Source organism: Vidua chalybeata, chromosome 14 (genome assembly GCF_026979565.1).
Source record: "Vidua chalybeata isolate OUT-0048 chromosome 14, bVidCha1 merged haplotype, whole genome shotgun sequence".
NCBI classification, from domain to species: Eukaryota; Metazoa; Chordata; class Aves; order Passeriformes; family Viduidae; genus Vidua; species Vidua chalybeata.
In genome coordinates, this window is record NC_071543.1 from 17,237,497 (window position 1) to 17,259,340 (window position 21,844).

At 39.7% G+C, this 21,844-nt stretch overlaps 1 long non-coding RNA gene across 1 annotated transcript; it reads right to left on the reverse strand.

Annotated features, from left to right (window-relative positions):
- Positions 1 to 3,492: 3,492 nt before the first annotated feature.
- On the reverse strand, positions 3,493 to 20,332 carry LOC128795204 (uncharacterized). The gene is made up of 3 exons (XR_008433433.1): positions 19,882 to 20,332; positions 6,362 to 6,465; positions 3,493 to 4,034 (listed from the first exon to the last, which is right to left on the reverse strand). It is a non-coding gene; the product is annotated as an uncharacterized LOC128795204 (long non-coding RNA).
- Between the last annotated feature and the right edge of the window lie 1,512 nt (positions 20,333 to 21,844).

A 21,844-nucleotide genomic window follows, 5' to 3' on the forward strand; every position in this document is an offset into this window, starting at 1 on the left:
TTACCACTAATATTGACCAAAAACCACAGCTCAACAGACCATAACAAAATGGCCTCCTGGACAAAGAAAGGCACACATTTGTAAAATTCACCAGTAGCATGAAAACCCTCAACTTAAAGCCTTGCTTTCTTTAGTAAACCATTTTTTAACATCTCTTCCATGAGGCTGAGATTCCAGTGGCCAAAATCTTCAGCTTTACCATTAATATTGAGCAAAAACCGCAAACCAGACCAAAAAGACCTCCCGGATAAAGAAAGGAACGCGTCTCGGGCTGGAGGCTGGAGCTCCACACGCCCCTTACCTTTCCGTGGAGCCCCCGGGGGCACCTCCCGAGCATCGGGATTCCTGCTGCCAGGGGAGGCACCGAGCAGGTTCCAGCAGCTCCCGCAGCCAGGTGCTCGCACCAGGAACGGCAGCAGGGTGGGCGCGGGAGGGCTCTTGTGTCCCCTCCCAGCATGGTGGCCCCACAGGTCACACGGGTGGTCCCAGGGTCACACAGGTGGTCACAGTGTCACACAGGTGGTCCTGGGGTCACACAGGTGGTCCCAGGGTCACACAGGTGGTCCCGGGGTCACACAGGTGGTCCCAGGGTCGCACAGGTTGCCCCGGGTTCACACAGGTGGTCCCAGTGTTGCACAGGTTGTTCTGGGGTCACACAGGTGGTCCTGGGGTCACACAGGTGGTCCCAGTGTCGCACAGGTGGCCCTGGGGCCGAGCAGGTGGTCCCAGGGTCGCACAGGTGGTCCCGGGGTCACACAGGTGGTCCCAGGGTCACACAGGTGGTCCCGGGGTCACACAGGTAGTCCCAGGGTCGCACAGGTGGTCTCAGGGTTGCACAGGTGGTCCCGGGGTCACACAGGTGGTCCCAGGGTTGCAAGTGGTCCCAGTGTCACGCAGGTGGTCCTGGGGTCACACAGGTGGTCCCAGTGTCACACAGGTGGTTCCGGGGTGACACAGGTGGTCCTGGGGTCACACAGGTGGTCCCAGTGTCACACAGGTGGTCCCGGGGTCACACAGGTGGTCCCAGGGTTGCACAGGCGGCCCTGGGGCTGAGCAGGTGGTCCCGGGGTCACACAGGTGGTCCCGGGGTCACACAGGTGGTCCCAGGGTTGCACAGGCGGCCCTGGGGCTGAGCAGGTGGTCCCGGGGTCACACAGGTGGTCCCGGGGTCACACAGGTGTTCCTGGCACCTGCAGCTGCTGTCCCCAACAATGCCACAGGTGTGGGCAGGATCTCAGCACTCACCACCAGACCCGAGCTCAGCCGCTGCCATCCACCCACGGCATCCCAACCATCGCCACAAGTGCTGCCTTTATTTTTGGGCCTAAAAGTACGGGTTTTCTTCTTTTTTGACCTGGCTGTATTGAAATGTATCAGATTTGTCTGAATTCACCGCATCTCTCTGGATCAGTGACCTGGCCTCTTCATTATCTGTCTTGGTGTAATCCACAGTAATTATCTTGCATGGTTTCATGTTTTCTTCAAGCTCATTGATAATGTGTCAAGCAGTGAAGGACAAAGAACCAATTACATTATGATCCTATCAGAAAGTTTTCAGTTGGATGACAATTTCCCTCTGACTTCCCAGTTATTAATCCCTTAAATGTATTGTTTTAATTTCTTCATACATCACTGCCTAGAATATCATGATTCCTCATTAGAATATTTTTCTCTGAATTAAAGACTCTTAAATTTTATTCATGAGCGGCTAGAAAAATAATTTTAAGAATTATTTTTAAAAAATCTGATTTTTAATCTAATCCCATAACACTGGCAAGTAAAAACTGCTGTGATATCACTTATATTTTGTTTTTAAAAGCTTGTTGTATCTGATCAGGAATTTCTAAGTAATTATGAGAAGCTTGTGATTTGTAACTCACAGTTGAATATTACTGTCTCCTACTTAGCATAATACTCATTTTTCTATTATAACTATATAGAAGTCTGGATCAGTTATTGTTTTAACAAAGACTGACTATGCAAGCTAATGAAAGAAATTTCCAACACATTTTGTAAAGAGTAAAATAAAAACATTATTTCCAATGAATAGATAATCTGTTTAAACTGGGACTGATTTTTTTCCTGAGGTTACATGATACAATACAGTTTTCCATAGAATGAGGGAATATTCATTATTTTAAATAAAGTCAGGCAACAAGGTGGACCAAAATGTGACCTAAGCAGTGCACTTGTCCAGATGCTAAAGCTGAATAAAAATGCCTTCAAATTCATTGTTTAAGGGTTATTTCCAAGTTAGCAGTTTTATATTTCCCTATTTCCCTTTCAAGTGTGTAACTCTTTATATCAAAACCCAGGACTTTGCAGGACAGCCTGATGAACACCCTGATGCAATTGTTCAGTGCCTTTCACAAGGATGGAATCCTGTGTAGCTATTTCAACAATAAAGCAGGAACAAAAATAGGAGTGATTAATATCAGAAGTTTATAAGTTACATCCACACACACATTTGATTATATTCCTGCAGCACAGTAGACTGGCAGTAACAAGATAAGTAAGTGCAATAATAAATATATTACTTTTTCTTTTCCTTTAGAATGAATCACATTTTAAGTATTTTGTGTTATCTCTTCTTACGTGAAAATTAAAAAGAAAGCAAAAGAAAATGGTTTAAATTGATAACAAAGCCATCCATGGCAAATATTGTAATTTTCAGGTTTTGACTGCTAATTTTTTTCTACCTTGTGTACAAATATTGAGCGTAGCATCTGCCAGTACCCCACAGGCTGTTTTCTCAACCACTTCCCCACAGAAACCACTTTGCAGATTTTCATTGACATGAGTAGATTTTTCTTCAGACCCAAAAAGCCTGAAGGACCAGACCTGTCATCTGCTCAGAAATACCAGTAGGTTTTTCATTTTCAGGGACAAAGTGTGACATGAAATTACTGGGAGACAAATCCATACCTCTGTGGCAGCCCTTCAGTTGCTCACTGCAGGCTCAAAGGACGGAGCAAAGGTTGGGCAGCTCCTGTCTTTTCCACATTTCTCGGGCACAGAGCAGAGATGTGAGGATTTTCTTTTCTACACAAATGTGTCAGCCAACAGAGAAGGGAATGAATACAGATTTAATATGCTTCTGGTCTAAGCTCAGCACAAACCCTTCTCCTCCTCTGCTCATTAACATGCCTGATCTTAGGTTGTCATCTCTAAAGAGAGAGACAAAAAAATAAAAGTACAAAGTCGTGGTGCCTGCAATAATCTTTAAATTGATTTCAGTGTCTTACTCACAGCATCATGTTTTAATTTGTTTCTGCACTTACTTGGAAATTATGTGTTAACCAAATTACTTGTAAAGAAACAGTGAATTTTGACAGAACATTCCCTTCAAAATCCATTGTAATTCAGTTTGTTCTTCATGAAGACCATAAATTAGTATTTACTTCATTTTTGGGGGGAACAAGGAGCGATGCTTTTAATAATCAATGTGCTTTCTTTCACATTTTGAAGTGCAGAAATACACATAGTAACAGCCACAGAGCAGCAGGAGCTTTATTCAGAATGGTGGTGGTGAACCAACTTGCATTTGTTTCTTACAGTTACAAGCAATGCAGATTGCAGGTGTTTGCACTGACATTTGCTTGATATGAAAATATACTTCCAAGCAAATATGCACTATCAGGCATCTTTAGCAGTCACTCTCACCATTTTCTTTCACATTTAAACACATGGGTGCAGGGAAAGAAAGCATAATTGAGCCATATTAGCAATCATTTTAAAAATGGTTTTGGATGATGAGGATGTTCTTTGACATTTTCTAGAAGAGCTCGTTCAGCAGCAGAAGAGAGCAGTGCTGTTCACAGCTGGCTTCTCACTCTGCTCCTGCTCCCTTCTCCTTGCACACCTTCAGCTCAGCCCCATGGCAGGGATCTTCACACCAGCCCAGCCAGCCAGAATTCTCTCTTTGTTTTCCTGTCGCTCTGCCACAGCCACAGATGAGATCCAGGGCTCAAGTGACACCAAACAGCGAAGTGTTCCTGTCCCAATTCCATGCACAGCACTCTGCTTCAGACGTACTGTCACACAGAAAGCCAAAGAAGAAGTTAACAGTTTATGACAAAATTTTACTGTTACTTCAAAGCAGTAATGAGTTGTGAGTTTTCACCCAGTTTTTCATTACATATCATCAATAAAATGCAGTAGTATTTAGTGTAGTGATGTGTTTTTTTAAGTATTAGCCTGTGCAGCCTTACAGTGCAAGCAAAGCTGATCACACAGCTACCTGCATGAGCAGAATTTTAAGTACAATTCTTTGCAAAATATGTCCCTTGGCAGTGTAACCCTAGATTTTTCTTTACTGGAAGATACTATGATCAAATTATTATTTTTTGCTCCTTGCTGTACTTATTGTACCTTGCCATCTGTCTTGTCCTCCACATCTGTCTTGTATCCTAGTTCCTACTCCATTCATTTACTATCTGTCCTACTGGTCCCATTTGTCCTTACTCTACATTTTCATTCTCTCCATGCTGCTTGCATGCTTTTGCTTAAGTTCCAGCACTGCCTCCTCCTCTTACTAAGAGGATCTCAAGTGTGTTTAAATCGTTCTTGAGCATCCCTCTCTTTTTCTCTGAAATTGGGCTTGTTTATTTAGAAAAGACTGTCTTTGCTGTCCTGTCATTTGCATTATTTTTCATAACTGTTTAACATAGAGCACGTTTTAAGGAATCAAATAGAAATACAGCTTTTGATGCAATGGCAGGTTTTATTTTTAATTTGTGCCTACAGACACACATATGTAGACCTCCTTCACAAAATCAACTGGCAGAAGCAAACAGCTCTCCTTAGTGCCATTGCTTTTAAGATCCTTTTCCATAGTGGAGTTGTAGCAGAATTTTTTCACAGAGAGTGAGAGAGGCAGCAGCATTTTTGCTATAAAGAGACCTTTTTTAGATTGGGGGGAAGAGAAACTTTGGCTGGTACATGATTTGGAGATCTCAGTGCTTCTTTGACAAGAATGGAAGATGATAAGTGATGAAGGGACCTTTGAGGGACTCCAGAACTGTGCACACCTCTTATGTTAGCCTAATAAAAGTGTAGCTGCCGAGTTCACTGGACAAGAACTACATTTTCCAATAAACCATTTTCTAACCTCTTTTGATATCAATTCCCTTGAGTCAGCGATAGGTTTCTGAAAAAAAAAACAAAACCAAGGAACTCTCCTGGGCAGTTTTTCAGTGGCAAGTACCAGACACAATGGATCCCAAATGCTGCTGGGCACTTACGAGTACCTGTAACCATGTAGTATTCTCATAGTAATAAACCTCCCAGTGGCTAAGAACATGACACAGTGTTTGATGTACAAGCTGGAGCAGAGGGCCTGAGTCTGTGTTGCTCTTGTTCTGCCATGTGTGGCCCAAGCAGGTCACTCTGGGCCTGTTTCCTGTCCTGCTCCCCACCTGCTTTGCTTGCAAGTTCTTCAGAGGGGAAAGTGTGAGGCACTGGTATTGTCACTTACCAAAGTGAGGCACTGGTATTATGTGAGAGCTGCATTCTCTTCCTCAGCATTACTGAGTAATTCAGTGCTTGGTGTGCATGATACATTTCTTAGCAAATTGTACAAACTAAAAGTTTGAGTTGCACAGGCACCACTTTTTAATGCCCAGCTTCCTGGGCTCTTCATTCCAAAGTGATGCCAAAGGGTGGCAATTACAGTGGCATTTGGGATGTTTGTCACCACTGCTAACATTTCACTGTTGTATATTACCAATCATCACAGAACTCCGCATGAGGGATTTACCTGGTGTTTTTTTTTTGAATCTGACATAGGTTTTGCTCCTAAATTTGGAATGAGAAGTGAGCTTTCTTTCATTTGTAATAGCATTTGCTTGGTTTGTATGCTTTTATTATGTCTTATACATGGGAGTATCATCCAAGTTTATACAGAGAGATTTTTTATAAGGGAATGGAGTGCCAGAACAAGAGGGAATGGCTTCAAACTGACAGACAGAAGGTTTAGATTGGATATTAGGAAAACAATTATTCACAGTGAGGTGATGAGGCCCTGGCACAGGGTGCCCAGAGAAGCTGCAGCTGCCCTACCCCTGGAAGTGTCCAAGGTCAGGTTGGATGAAGCTCTGAGCACGCTGGGATAGTGGAAGGTGTCCCTGCCCATGGCAGAGGGCTGGAATCAGATGATCTTTAAGGTTCCTTCCAACCCAAACCATTCTGTGGTTCTGTGATTCTCTAAGGATCTTTTAGGGAGCCCTTGGTCAGGTTACTTCAACCTTCATCCACCTATATAAAAAATATCACATTAGGCCTCATCCAAGAGTATTGCAACCCTTAGTATATTGCAAACTTTAAATAAAAATTATCTGTAATTGTCATTGTTGCTAATTACTTTACTTGGTCTTCTAATGTCACTCATGCAGTCCATTCGTGGCACGTCCATTTAGTTGACCAAAATTCAAGGCTGTTAAATGGAATGACTTTCCCCAAAAAAGCCTGTAAATAAAAGTACACAGTGCTTTATATTTAGAACAATATAAACATGCTGTCATCTCATCAGTCAGCTCAGTATAAATATGCTTTTCACGTAAGGTTTAATGTTTGGCATTGTGCTGCCTCCCTTGCTGACCAAGGAGTACTTTTACATGCATTACGTGCCACATTCATTGCAAGCTAATGCATTATACAAAAATAATTAAAAAAAAAATTAAATATTTACATTCCTTTGAAGGTTTAATACCCGATATCCCTAATGGCTGCATTTTCTCATTTCTGCATTTTATAGTAATTGCTTCCCTCACCATGTACTCTTTGGTGATTTTCCAATTAATTGCCAACCCGTCTGACCACCTTTACTCTGTGTTTTATTTCTGGCTTATAAAAGAAATTTAGCAGCTGTTAAGAACATCATGGTAATGTTTTTGACTGCTTATGAATCTGAAAATGCTAGGCAGACATTAATTAAGTCACATAATGGTATTTAACAGACACCACTATGATTGATGGGATTACTTTGTGCACTGTATATGTGTAGGCAATTCAAAGCACAGTTTCATAGAGATTCCCAAGCCTGGGTTTCACTGCTAAAGTCCACTTAGGGATTAATAGGAAATTTAACTCATAACATCAACAATATGACACAGTATCCAAACCCTGTGGCAGAAAATAAATGTCAGACTAACAAATGTTAAATGGTACAAAAAGCTACAAACATTAAATGGTACAAAAGAGCTAAGCTTTCCACTAAGTCTTCATATACTTTGTATGTACAGACTTTACTGTATAGAGGGTTTAAAGCTATTTTTCTCTTCAAAAACCAGGAATTAAGAAAAAGAAGGGCGTCATGATGCAATACCTTCCTGAAGGAAAAAAAAAAAAAACAAACACAAAAAAACTCCAAAAACAAACAAAAAAACCCACAAAAAAAAACCCCCAAAAAACTGAAAAGAAGAGAAAATATTAACAAAAAAAAAAAAAAAAGAAAAAAAAAAAAAAAAAAGAAAAAATCCTCAGCTGTATTGGCTCTGTTTGGTAGGATTTCATTTGAGGCCCTAATCGCAGGAACAAGATTTGTTCTAAATTGTTTGCATTCGCTTCTGAATATCTGGAAATTTGCTTGTTAAGTGTTCAGGTGGAGGAAAAAGCCTTCTCAGGTGCAGAAAGAAGTAATGCTGTGCAGTCAGTGGAAAGAAACATTCAAACAATTATACACCCTACTGCTCCAAGTCATATTAAAACAATCTATAAGCTAATTCAATGCTAACACAATGTCTCATAAACGGCAAACGGGCCGGATGAACATCCCGGCTGAGCAGGCTGCATGAACAACCTTCCAAGTCAGGAAATGCAGCATCATTGCAGTGTTCAACAAGGTTTTAACTGCCACTTACACTTTGTACCTGCTGCATTTAATCAGGGTTGCCAGCACAGATTTGTTCCCAGAGTGTGTAAAGGCAAACCAATAACTAGCAAGCAAGATTCTGAAGTTTGATGATATTTTTTACTTTTCTTATTTCATTCCCATCTTTTCTCGTACAAGCTGGTCAGTAGAAGGTAATCAAAGAGATTAAAATGGAGGTTTAAGACAGTAACCAGGATGAGTCTAAACCCTGCTCCCTTCTCCCCAAATCTACAAGATCCTCCCACAATTTATGTCTGATTCTTCAAGGTTAATAAGGGTGAACATGTATTTTTGAACTTGCTAACTTTTTGTTGTTTTTTACCTCTTTCCTCTGAGGCAAAACTGTTGGATCTGATCATCATAAGCACGTTATCCACTTTTAGAATAAACACGGGAATTTTACTGCAATTCTAAGAACTGATGGGAAGCTTAAATTTGAAGATGATGCTTAATGCCACCTTGCAGGCTTAGTAATGAGCACTCACAGATCTTCTGATTGAAAATTCAGCTGGCTGCCTAGTCCCTGAGATAACTTTAAATTAATAAAACTTCCAAAGACCTTTTTTCTTCTTAATTTTTCATGATGTTTCTATTTAATGAAAAAGTAAAGCAAAGCAAACTGTGAAGATAAAGGTAAACATGAGAATCCTGAATGCTGTAAATCCAAGGAACATCACTAAGGGTTCTCCAGTTTGCTGATGAGATGACAGTTTCATGCCCTGGAGTATCTGTAGGATCAGCTCCAAGATTCATCAATTGGGATATATGAAGAGAAGTACTTGCAATAATGTTCCTGGTGATTCTTAGATTACATTCATAGCCTTATTGTCTTTAAAAATTAAGGTTACTCTGGATCTGACAACCTATAGATATGATAAATATTTTAAAATATAAAAATAAATAAACGTTAATTTGGAAGAATGTTTGAAAAGTAGAAGAAGCTTTCAACTTTTTCATATTGCTGTCTGCAAGCCAAAGTAAGTTCATTTAGCTCATTTCCCACCCCCCCCAGAAAAAAATTATTTTAGGTCTGGAATATGTATTGAAAAGCCAAGACAAGAAAAGACTGCCCAAAAAGACAAGGTGGCACAGACCATCTGTCATGCATCCCCAAATGTTAATTACTTATGAGTAAGATTTGAGATCAAAATGGAAATGATCTTCAAAGTGTAACTGAAGAGCCATGGCTGTAATTCAGCTCTCTGTGTGTCTTGATCCTCGTTTTCTCACACTTCAGTTCTAGCATAATACTTGGACTTTTCATAGAATCTGTATTGCAGCATGCGTTACTAATCTGGTAAAAAAATTCTGCAGCTCTAAAGGGCAATATCTATTTGGAATGGCTGTTACAGGAAGTTTTGTATTTATAGAAAATTCAAATTGTAATTACAGATCTTTAAATAGGCTTTTCCCCCTCACTTTTGGTACTATGCAAAGAAGAAATAACAGTGAATTTCTTCATATTCCATTGATATTATTAAACCTATAGAATGGCGGGGGTAGAGGAAAGGAAGACAAAACTATTGATCTAATTTTGAACCTCTAGATGTGAAATGTTGGCTACAAAGCAGCTCAGCAATTTTGATTCCAAGCTACATCCAAAACTGAACAAAGTCTATTATTTTACCCTTAAGATATAAAATAATTTTTTTTGCAATAACTTCTGTTCATGGAAGATTTTGCCCTGAGAGGAACAAAAGCATCACAAAAATACCTAATCTTCAGGGGTTTCTATACCTTACAAGGGAAAAATCCTGCACAGAGAATAATCACTTGAAAAGAACTTATTTACCTAGCCCTCAGGTAGAAAAGAGTTTATGCATACACAGAAAATCCAGATAGTGTCTTAGAGTCTTGGATATCTCACACAACCCCTCTATTCATCGCTTTAGAACTGAGTAACAGCTTCAAAATCGCTGTTTGCCAGCGTCTCTGGGGGAGGAGCTGAAGCTAAGCACAGCTATAATACGCTTCCCAAAAAGACTAATAACATTTTGCAATGTAAGAATGGAAATCCTAATGTTCGGCTTTTCTTCGAAGAACAGTTTCTTTGTGTCCTTTGCTCAGAGAAGGCGAAGTGGCTGTTCAAAGCCCCTTGTTTTTGCTGAGGAATGTTTTTGTTGTTGTTACTGCCCCGCAGTGGCTCATTGGAATATGTATGTAGGGTGGTTGTTTTTTTCTGCCTGAGCAGGCATTTGGAGACGGAGAGGGTTGCCAGGGAATCTTTTATTTTCACTCAGCCTGCCTTGCAAATGATCTACAGTTATAGACAAATACAGCTATAATCCAAGAGCACGTTTTCTTTCACATCCTTATTACAGAGCTAATGTATTCCTCGCCTCAATGTATAGATTATATTTTCTACTTACGGATGGTTCTTTAGATGGGATGAAATGGAAAGATTTAGTAGATAAATGGGGGACTGATTCGGAGAACAGGCGTTTCATTGAGTGCTCTCGGTGACAGTGAATCCTGCAGTATGCCATGAATGGTAAAAACCTCAATGAGTGTAAATACACATCCGTGTGTGTAAATACTGTTTTCTCACACACTGATCCTCTGTACACACTTTCATTTAACATGACTTATTCTGAGAACAAAACCAAATCTACCTTACAATGTCAATAAAAGTTGTTCTGTATATTTAAGACGTGAATTCAGCAACCAGAAGCTCCTTTTTAGGTTAGTGGTCTGAGTGCTTCACTACTGTTATGATTTGGCACAGTGAACACATTGCACAGTGACCCAGATTCTCCCTGTGCTCTGTGGCTTTGGACTGCTCTGCCAGCGTCATCCATCTCCCAGAGCAAAGGGGAGCTCCAGTCACACATTCTCAGCCCAATGCAACTCTTTGCTGGGACTGTAATCAGAAAAAGGAAGGGAGAATTCCAGTGCCAGCTCAGCCTCTTGGCCCCCTTAGCCATGGACATGGTACCTCAATTCTGACACTGGCCTTTGTGTGCAGCAGCAGCACTGTGATAGCGTAGGCATAAAATTACTTTTCTTTGACTCTTTTTTCTAACAGTTCCTGCCTGTTTGAGTTTAGATACACTTAGTTCTGTAGTCAAATACATTTTCAAATTACTATCAGATTAAAAGAGCAAAAAGCATTCTGGAATTCACAATTGCTTTCAGTCAGTGAAGCAGGGAGAATGCTACAAAATACGAAGTCACCCTTCAGTCTGACCTTGATTTGCAATCTACAATTTAGCGAATCTCACATCACATCAGATGTTCACTGGGTTAAAAAGATCAGTGAGCTTACCTGCCAGTACATATGTAGCTTATCTCTTTGTTTGGAGTTCAGCTTGTCAGCACACTAGTGATCTGTGCTCCATCTGCACATGGAAGCAGAAATATTCTGGTCTCATAATACATAGGCTAGCACTGCCCTGTAGTTCTTGTTTCAGCTGAGGAATGTTTATGGGGCTGAGCATACTGGTGGTGTCATCCTAATTTTTCTACGTTGTTATTGTACCAGCACAAAGTTCTTGCGGTGTGTGGTTTAAAATGCTGGCTGCTCAGCAAATGAGCTAGTGCATGCAGCAGTGTAATAACACAGAAATCTGCATGTTGAATTTCAATTATGCTTTAAAGCTTTTGAAACAGAATGCTTACACTTTCTTTTCAACATGCAATGAAATGTTAGTTAGTTGTTTGTTTTTTTTTTCCTTTCTCTACAAGCATCAGCACAGCAGAGCACTAGAGACTTTCCTTTTATGTAAGTTATTGTTTACTTCAGCTCCCATGCCCTGTGGAAAGCCTGCCTAGTGAGTGACCATGTTAGAAAAGAGGCTCACTCTGCTGTCAAATCAGTTAATGCACTATATCCCTCTCATGAAAGAGAGGAAATTAATTCTGTGGAATGCTTTTTACCTCCCATGTTTAAATAGCCAGTAATAGTGCATTAATGCATTTTGGGCTTGGTGCAAAGTAGAAGGTGCCCAGTGATGAGATTTATTTGCAGGAATTTGTCACTGGTGCCTGCAGTCAGCACATGTAAGGGACTGGCTGCTTGGGACAGGAAATAAAAACCATTATTACTTGAAACTGAGGTTTGCAACTCACTTGCAATCATCTTTTTTTATTCTGGGAAGCATTTGGATTCACCACTCTCTTGCAGGCTAGATTTCATGGTCACTCTCATAGCGCCAAAAGAACATATTTAATGACTTTAATAGAACATAAAGTGGAAACAGTGCAAGGCTGGATTCAGCCATGATGGCAGAGAGGAGTTAGGAAAGGTTTCTACCACAGCAGAGCATTCTCGTTGTCACAAAACATGGTCACTGTGAATTTAACCCTGGAATGTTGCAAAGGAGTTCTCACAGCCTAAAAATAAAACCTAAAAGCATGAGAATCATGTTAGAGAGGCTGAATACAATCATATCAGCCCAGTTAGAAAGGCAGAGCCAATCTGCCCAGCTGCAGATTTTTTTGATGAAGCCACACTGCGTGAGGGAACTCCGCACTCTGCTGCACTGGTCTGTGGAGAGAGGTCCATGGTCTGCCAGGTCAAGCCAAATTTGGTTTAGGTAATGGCATCTCCCTCACCATGAGCAAAATTACAGGCTGGAACAGGAAAGTGTTTTTAAAGTTAGAGATAATTGAAAAGAACAATTCCAGGTTTGAAAAAGGTGCAAAATAAGAAACAGAAGATGCTCGTTTCTCTTCTGTAAGAGTCTAAAACTTTATGGTTCTTCAAGGTAATGGACAAAGAAACAATGAGAGCCAAAGTTCTCATTAACAATAATCAAAAAGAAGAATAAAGTTGTAAACTCTGAATAACAACTTCATAAACCTCATTTACAAAGGAGTGTAATTTAAAGCTTCTACTGGTTTACAGAACAACATAGGCTCCAAATGAAGCTCCAGCATATAAAAATCTTGTTGCACATAGTTTAAAGAAAATAGAAAGAACTACCATGTACACATGGTAGTTGTATGTTGGTCATGGTACCATAGCTGGCCTCCATGGTGACAGAGAAACAAGAGGAGGAGGAAAATGCAAAGGAAGTAAGATTTTGACTTTCTTCCTGTGCAACATAAATTAAAAATGTGAGTATTACACTATGAGAAAGGTCCTAAGTACATTTCAGGGCCCCTAGTGACAGAACTAAGCACTCTAGCTCTGGTTTTCGGTTTAGTACAATGTCACTGAAGTCTCTTGAGGCGAACAGCTTCATAACCCACAGAAACTTCCAACACTAATTCTTGATTTACACATGCATGCACTCTGCTTTTAGAAAGCAAGAAAACCAAGAGTAAAAATTTGGATTTTTTCCATAACTAATGAATCCAACAGTAGTCTTGAAACACCACAATAGAATAAGGTCTGTATTTTCTATGGTTTAATATTTAATCCATTGACACGGCTAGGATGATGATAAAGGGAAAGGAACTGCCCCCATTGTCACAAGACAGTACCTCCAAAATGAACACTGAATTGTGATAAAGCCTCTTACAGCCAAGAAGACAATCACAATGCAGAGATCATAACCACAATGATTTGAATTATTATCCCATATTTTCAAGTAGAACTTGGCTTCCTGATCAACATGGGTGTTAAAACAAATGACAGAAGGAGCTGTTTTGGTAGCAGCCAGATTTTAAGATGAAGTGACAATGAAGAAGACTCCAAAGTAAAAATACAAGTCTACCCAGTAGCAGGAGAGGAAGAACAGGACCTGTGAATACCCTGTGACAGCAGAGTTGCTTACGGCAAAGAGGACATCACTGCTCCTTTCCTGTGAGTCTCACTTCTCCGCCTGTGCATTTCCAGAGATTTCTTTGCTATTAATGCCAAAAGAAGGGAAAATAAGCCTCAAAGAGGAACAGGTATTAAAGATACAGCATTATGTTTTGTGATTCTTCACTCACATGACGATTTTCTGTTGATCTCATTCAAGTATAACTTCCAGTGACAAACTGTGCAGCATCCAATGAGAAACTTTACCCTTTACCTTTTTTTTCTGTCAGAGATAAAATTGACTCTAGTAGTACATTTTTTGTGTCCTTGCTATTCTAGCAACATGAAGCTGCTTGAAATTTGCTCCCTGCTAAGGCAAATGTAGCTCTGTAGAACAAGAGGAAGCAGCTAGAGCTGGTGATTCTGAAGTTTTCTTCTGAGGCACTGATCTGGTTCTGCACATGTGTAAGTAATATGGACAAGCATCTTCCAATCCAATATTTAAAATTATTAAGGCTAAAATAACTGTCTGTGAGGACACAGTCTTTGTATGGCTAGTTCTTAGATGTCCCACCAGCAAGAGAGCAATGTTAAAATGAATGGGAGTGCCTGAACAAGACTAATTCAGGCTCATTTGTTTTTGTCACTCATACATGTCCGTGTCAGTGGTTAGTGATTCATTTTTGAGGAAATGACTGGTAAATATCAGTCCAAATGACTGGAGGAAATAGTAGATAGAGAGGAAGACAGCAATTGCTCATGTATTACAGGACTGTAAAAGCAAGTTAATGTTAGGGGGATTTTCGGTGCTGGAACACAGAATGTCACAAATGAGGTGATACTTGGTTTTGTCTTATTAATAGGCAAATACTGAAAATGTTCTACAAATCTATCAAATAACTCCAGAGGAAACTTAAAACTAGTCTGAAAAAACACTCAGCTTTGCTTTCATTTCCTATTAGTCATTGTGAGAACTGTCTTCCGAGATACTGAAGGTATTATCATGGTTGACTACGTTACACTTAAAACCCTCAGGGCAGCACTACACTTACCTGTGCATAACCTGCAATCAAGTATGAAAAATAAATATTAAGGCACATTTTGGAATCCCTGAGGCCTTGTTCGAGTGGCTTATGCTGTCGACTTTGGTTTATGTCATGATTTAAATTTGGCAGACATATCAACAGCAACGGATACTTTATTTTCAGTTCAGACAAACCATTTTGTTTAACTATGGCTGGAAAAAGCCCTGAACTGCATGACAATACAGATTGCAGGTTGAGCTTTTTTTCCTTCATAGAGCAATGTGAAACATTTTTATTTCAGGTCTAGCATAGACCACAGACTCTGCTCTTCATTTGCAACATGGTACAAGCAAATGATTAGAAGCAGAAGTGCAGAAAGACCACAGTAAATTGCCTTTGCCTTTTTATATCGTGACCCATGGCTGTGGTCAGGAGAAAACAATATTCTCTAAAGAGATCTACAGTCTATTTCTCTGTTTTACATACTGAAACAGTGCAGAGCACTGTGGGAATTGTAAAACAAGGCAATGTGCACTTAAAATAAGTTAGACAGTGCCATAATGTATATGCTCAGGTGGTAACCATCAATCTGGCATTTACTGCTGCCATGCCTGCGTGGTTTTTCATTAGGACACAACTGCCCACGGTGCAGCTGGAAACCTGGGTAGCTCTGGCTTGTATTAAAGGATAACTCCCGAGAACCTGAGGGAGGTTTTATCGAGATCAGCTTCTGGCCTTACTCTCCTCTTACGCCCAGTAAGTCTGACATATAACAGACATTCCTATTATCAGTGTAGGATAAGATTTAGGCTTGATCTCATTTAAATTTTATCAGCATGGCTGTTGATCAGCTGTTGTTATTCACACATCTCTCCCAGTCCTAGAGTTATCTCTTTAACTGCTGTTGTACTGATGCCAGGGTACGCCAGTAGAAACATTTTATACCTGTGTAATTGGATCTACAGTAAAGTGATTGAAATAATGATAAAGCCAAAAGCTGGTCTTGTCTGTGCAGGGAATTTTATGACAGAAATCTGTCTCTATAGGCAGGGGTTCAGGCTACAAGTGACTACAAGAGCAATGCATGGAGGCACAGCACCAGCTAACCCATGGCAGCTCCTGCCCGTGTGCCCAGCCCCTGGGGACACAGGACAGGACAGCGGTGCCAAGTTTAAGGTGATGGAGTCACCAGGCCCTTGCCACGGGCAGAGGGCACTGACTTGGCCACCTGCTCGGGTCAGATGATGGATTAACTTGTTAAGCTTCAATAACTTGTGAGTGACTCTGAGTCCCCTCTTTATGGTTCCAGCAATTCCGGTCACCGTGTGGAAATGTTGTGAAGGAAGAGCAGCTTTTTTCTACTTGGCCTTACCCTGCCTTTTCATTTATTTGAGGCACACAAAGAAAACTTATCAAAACCATGGCAGTGACTTTTGTTCAGTAGCTCTCTTCTCTACAAAATTAATGTAAAGAACACAAACATAAAAATTTATTCCTGACAAAGAATCCAAAATATGTGTTCAAGATAGCAAAAGTTCAGTAACTGAAATAGAGGTGCTCAGAACAAATACAGTAATAAAGATCTCAGCTACCCTGAGGAGACAGGCACCCTAACCCCTAACCCTAACCCTAACCCTGAGTTCTTTATTTGATGCTCTTGATAATGATAATGATGACAATGAAGATGAGGATCAATATATCTGGATTATTTGAAAATTTTATTCATGCAGATTAACTTGGAAACTGAAGCAGAGGCAATTTTTTCAGGGTTGTGCCCAAGGATCCTTCTTGGCCTGGACACAGAACCTGGCTTCTGCCTTATCAGACAATAAAATTATTCTTTCTCTCAAATTATGACCTACTATATTACATATATTATTGGATATATATTATTTTATACTATTGGATCAAATTATGTTCCTTCAATAATCTAAAACTAATGTAGTATAAAAACATAAATAAAATTATAAATATTCTGGTGTACTTAGGTTAATCAAACTTCACAATATAACAGAAAAGGTTATTTTGGTTCATGAGTTTACATGCTATAGAAAAATGAAAATATCTTCAAAAATCTTAATGACCTCATTTGTGATCATACCCTGAAAGGTGTGGTCTTGAAAACTCACTTTAAAATGTTTCCAGAGAACACAAGTAAGAATATTAGCAAAAAAAACCTAGCAGCATGTAATGCAAAATACTTGCAGAAGTATATTCTCTAGGAGTGTATGCTTTAAATGCATAAAGATTTATTGGACTTGGACCATGTATGAGATTAATACATTTTTGCCAATCCCTTGATTTCTAATTTCTTTGCCAAACAATTTTGAACAGCAGCGATGATTTATCCTGGCCCTCCCTAATTCTGCTTTCATTTTTTAGTTTTGTTTCAGAGGAAGTTCATGAAATTTAGGGTGGTTTTGTGCCCAAGTTTTGCAATTTATACTGATACAGTTAAAATGTCAAAACATAATATTAATTGATTAAGATTATTTTAAAAGCAGTTGTAAGAGTTCAGGGGGGTGAAATCTCACTCACATAAATCTGCCTTGCACCAGGTCAACTACAGCTTTTATTACCATGACCAAAGCCGTAACTGCCATGGTGGTGCAACCAATTATATCTATTTTTAAACTGAATATCTAAGACATTAAAGAAAATGTCACCTGTATATTTTTGGAGTCATGTTCTTGTCAAATACCATAAGCAGCCATCTTTTGAAGCAAGCTCTGCCTCACCACTAAGTACCACAACTACAAAGTTGCTCGCTTCTTTAAATTATATTTATTATGACACTCTGGAACGGAGTACACGCTAATTTTGCTAGCTAAATGGAAATTTGAGGCCTCTAGGCTATATCCATAGCTACTAGTTACGAAAAATAATAACCATGTGTTGCAAAAAAACAATAAAATATGTAGTTGTCAATTGTCTTATTATACATCAAATGCATTATCTGCAAACTGTCATGGTCCAGTTCTGTGTATTATTTCATTGTATTTCAGTATTACTAGGAGTAAGCATAAGAAAAATATTTTAATCTGTTTTGGTTTTCCTTTCAAATTCTTCAGTCTGAGAAATTATGTGAGCTAACAACTTGGTTTCAGCATAGAAAAGGTTTAGGACAGCAAAGGTGTTTTTTTTGTTTGTTTGTTTGTTTTTCCCAGCAGGGATTTTCTTTCTTTCACAACAAGAAAAATGCTATATAAAACTTGAATAAAATGAATTATCTTCTACTGCACTGAAATCTAGATTTTAAACTCAAAAGCAAAGGAGACCTAGGCTAAGCTTAATTAGACACAGGTGCCTTAAGTCTTGACAAAAACTGATCAATGCATTTTAAGCTGTTTTTTACTTTTTTCTGTTTACTCTCAAATCCCTGTGAGTATATAACCTTTTTTTTTATTTTATTTTTTGACACTAATTGAGAGATCTCTTAATTGGAAGCCTTCTGAGGGACGTTTCCCTGGGTGCTTTGTTGAGGTTGTTACCTCAACACTTCTATCACGACTTGTGTCAGGCGGCTTGCAAGGTTAAAGCAGCCTCCCAAATAATCAGTAACCAGGCAGCGAAATTAAGTTGTAGCGATGAAAAATACCGCGTATTTTGGGTTTTTTCCCCCAGTTTGACGCTAAAAAGGGCCTTTTTTTTTGGTGATTTTTTAGTTGCGAAGCTGTTGGAGGCCGTGAGGGAGTAGCGCTGCCTGGGGCGCCCTCTAGCGGCGCCGCTGTGGGAAATGCAGCCAGCTCCGGGAGCAGGCCTCAGCTCCTCACGGGAGAAACGCCGCACCGCCAAAATAAAGATTTTCTAACGCCTGTGCCATCGTCAGCGCGTTCAACAGCGAGCACTGGGGCAAGGTACTGACCAACAAACACCGCTTTGAGAAATAGGCAAAGCATTCTGATGCGAGGAGCCTTCCTCCCTTCTGTTTCGTTGGGAATCCTGACGAGCCATGGTCATGAGCGTTAGCAACAGGTGTAATTTTGATGAAAAAATAATACCTACATGCAATTCTAGACTTCGATTGGCAAAAAGTCTTTTTCAGGAAGCAGGCTTGAGAGTGCACACATAATAACCAAAGCTGAACTGAGTGAACATAATGCCCTACGACGCCGACCCACACGTCCATACTGATACCGCGGTGTTCTCGTCAACAACCCATTCCATGACCCTGCTGTGGAAGGAAGGTCTGGAATGTTACATAATCCTGTGAAAACCTTAATACTGAACGTTTTGTTCTCCAAATTGAAGGAAAGGAATCCACATCCCAGTGGCACACATTTCTGCATAACTCTTCTGTTCAAAACAATCCTAAGCATTTTTAAATGAACAGCTTCACTGACTGCTGAGATACAGCAATCCCTGGAATGGGAATTACTAAGCCCTTGGCAGCATTACATAGCTGGAAGCATCCATGGCCATTCTCTGCTATTACTTTGCCCCTGCAGCAGATGTTTGTTCTGCAAGTCCTGCCTTGGACTTGCATTGGATGAATAAAGTTCTTGATGGGGTCCAAGAAAAGGTTTTGTCTCAGAGACTCTGCTTTGCAAAGCAATTCTTTCATTCTCTAGCCCACGAGGGAGTCAATTCTTCAAAGTTAGGGTCAAAGAATTGTGAGACCATGGACACGAGTTCCTCTGCTTCTCTGGTGAGCAGTTTTGGTACTCGGATTACAGAGCATGGGAAGCCAGGGAATATAATTTCCTGCAAATCACACATCAGACTGATCTCTCTTTGGTATTATATCACCACCAATACCACTGGTATTAAGGTGATGGCAAAAAGGATCCTAAAACATATCCTGTTACTAAAGAGTAGTGTTCTTCACTTTTGCAGAACACAACATACTCAATATGTTAAGAAATCCAGGTCTGATGATGATTTAAAAGCACTTTATTTCAACGGGTGTTTGCTCTCTCAGCAAGACAATACAAGGAGATCTAGGCATGCAACATACTCATCAAATCAATTCAATTTCTGAATGTGAATTTTTTGATCTATATCAAACAATATCTGCATATGTTTTTTGAAAATTCTGAAATATTTAAAATATTTCTATTACTGACATATTAATTTTCACACTAAATAAGAACCTGTCAGGCACAGGAATTAAAAGACTTGCCAAAAGCCAGATTGAAGAGAGAAGCCTGATAGAAAAGGAAGATGGGTCTTCCAACATCCAGATCAGTACCTGATTTACTGCACCCCTGTTGTTCTCCAGCTACAGGTATGGTCAGTGTAGGTACCTACCTGCTTTTGTATTGCCCTGCACAGTCACAAGGAGAAAAATTCTGTACCTTGGCATGGTCACTTCTGTCAATTCTCCAGAAGAAACAGCTCTTTTCTACCTCGGTGGTCATAAATTCAAAATCTCAGTCATGACTCTAGCTGATTATTCTTTGATTGCACACACAATTCAGCTGAAAGGAGAATGAATAAAACCATATCTATTTAAGACCAACCGGTGTTTGGAGCCCTATAATGAATATTAAATAGTATTTAATAATATTTACATGTTAAAAGAGGTTAAACAAGCCACTAAAGTAAGGAGGGGGATAAAAACAAAAGGATGTGACTTTTCTTGCAAGTAAGTAAAATATTCTGCAAAATATCCTGAAGGTTTATTTTTCCTTTTACAGGAAATCACTTGTAATTGCATTAAGTTGGAAGGAAATTTATTTTTATTGTGGCAGGTAACAGAATAGCCTTTTAGTATCTTTTGTTTGGAATATTTGAATAGATATTCAATCCTGTTAGTGTGCATCATTCTGAAATTTATAGCTTTCCAGTAGAAGCTAATTTAAAATAATGAAAAAAAATATTGTTTATTCTAGCATTTTTGCATGTCTAGACTGCTTCTTAAACACAAGCTGTGCTGTAAAGTACAGCTAAAGACACAATATATTTCAGCTTTCTTAGTTTGTTTCTATTTTGCAAGACATAAATCCCCAGACACTCTTAAAGATGCACAGAACAGCACAGTGCAACTTGTTACATTTACAAAATGTATTTAAATGAACAGTTTCTGCAGATTCCTATTACTCAGTTTGCTGTTATCAAGGACAGGTATTTCATTAATTCCTAGCTGGAAGACTGGTCTGATTTTGATCTTATTTGAGTTATTTTAAGCTGCCACCTGTATTGTCATAGATATCATTGCTGCTGGCTCCAGCAGGGAGCTGGGACCACGAGTTCCCCCTGCCCTGCCTGGCACAGCCCCTGCCAAAGCCCTGCCCTTTGGGTGTGAGTGAGTATACTCTCAAAGCAGAGCATAAAAATTAATGTATTTAATACATAATTCATGGCATTTAAAAAACATTGTCACTTGACAGCTGAGTTGATAATAAAATTAGTTTGTTCTACCTCCCGCTGTTAAGTACGAGCCTTCCAGAGCTCTGTGTTTTAATGGTTCTGGCAACACCTCTGTGAGATGATAACCACCACTGGTGCCTGGCTCTCCCTCAAAAATCTGTGTATTTAGAAATGGAGACCCTTGTAGAAATAATGCAGTCTAAACTGCAATGGGTGTATAATGTCTCCACTCCTGAGTGGAGTAGGGTGCATATAGACATGTGACAATTGTTCATCCCAATTTGTGGCTCTAGGGTTTCTCTTTTTATACATCTGTGTCATTTCTAGTTATTGTTGTGTATGACATAAAGTGATTTGACCTGATGTTATGCCAGTTTCTTGGCCAAAAAATAACATTTCCACAAATAATTTAGAAAAAAGAAGATCAGCCACTGTAATTATAGGGCGCTGCAAAGGGTTGGATTCTGAGAGACTCAGACCCACAGTTTGTGTTATTAGCAAATCCAAATACAGGATCAACTGGCATTGATGGAGCATGGGGCAAAGGAGATAAACATTTCTCCCAGAAAAGGTAAAACTTGGAATTTCCATTTTTGAGAAGCAGAAATAAAATCCAGGCTAGTGCTCCAAAACCCGAGTGGGCTTTATTTTACATTTTCACTAAATGAGGATGTGGAAAAGAGAGAGAAAGAAATTGCTGCTCACACAAGTATATGGAGAATAAGAGTCATACTTGGGACTGAGGCAAAATCCTAGCAAAAGATGTGGTATGATGTGGTTGCAATTTTTTTTCTCTGAGTTTTTCTGTTGTTCTAACAGCAAAGAAGAAACAAAGCAGAACTCGGTGAGGCCTTCAGCAGAGAAAGACCTCCAACCTTATCTGTCAGGCTGGTGAAAGTAGTTCCTTTTTGTTCCCTGCACCAGTCTCCACACAGCCCGCATCCCCAG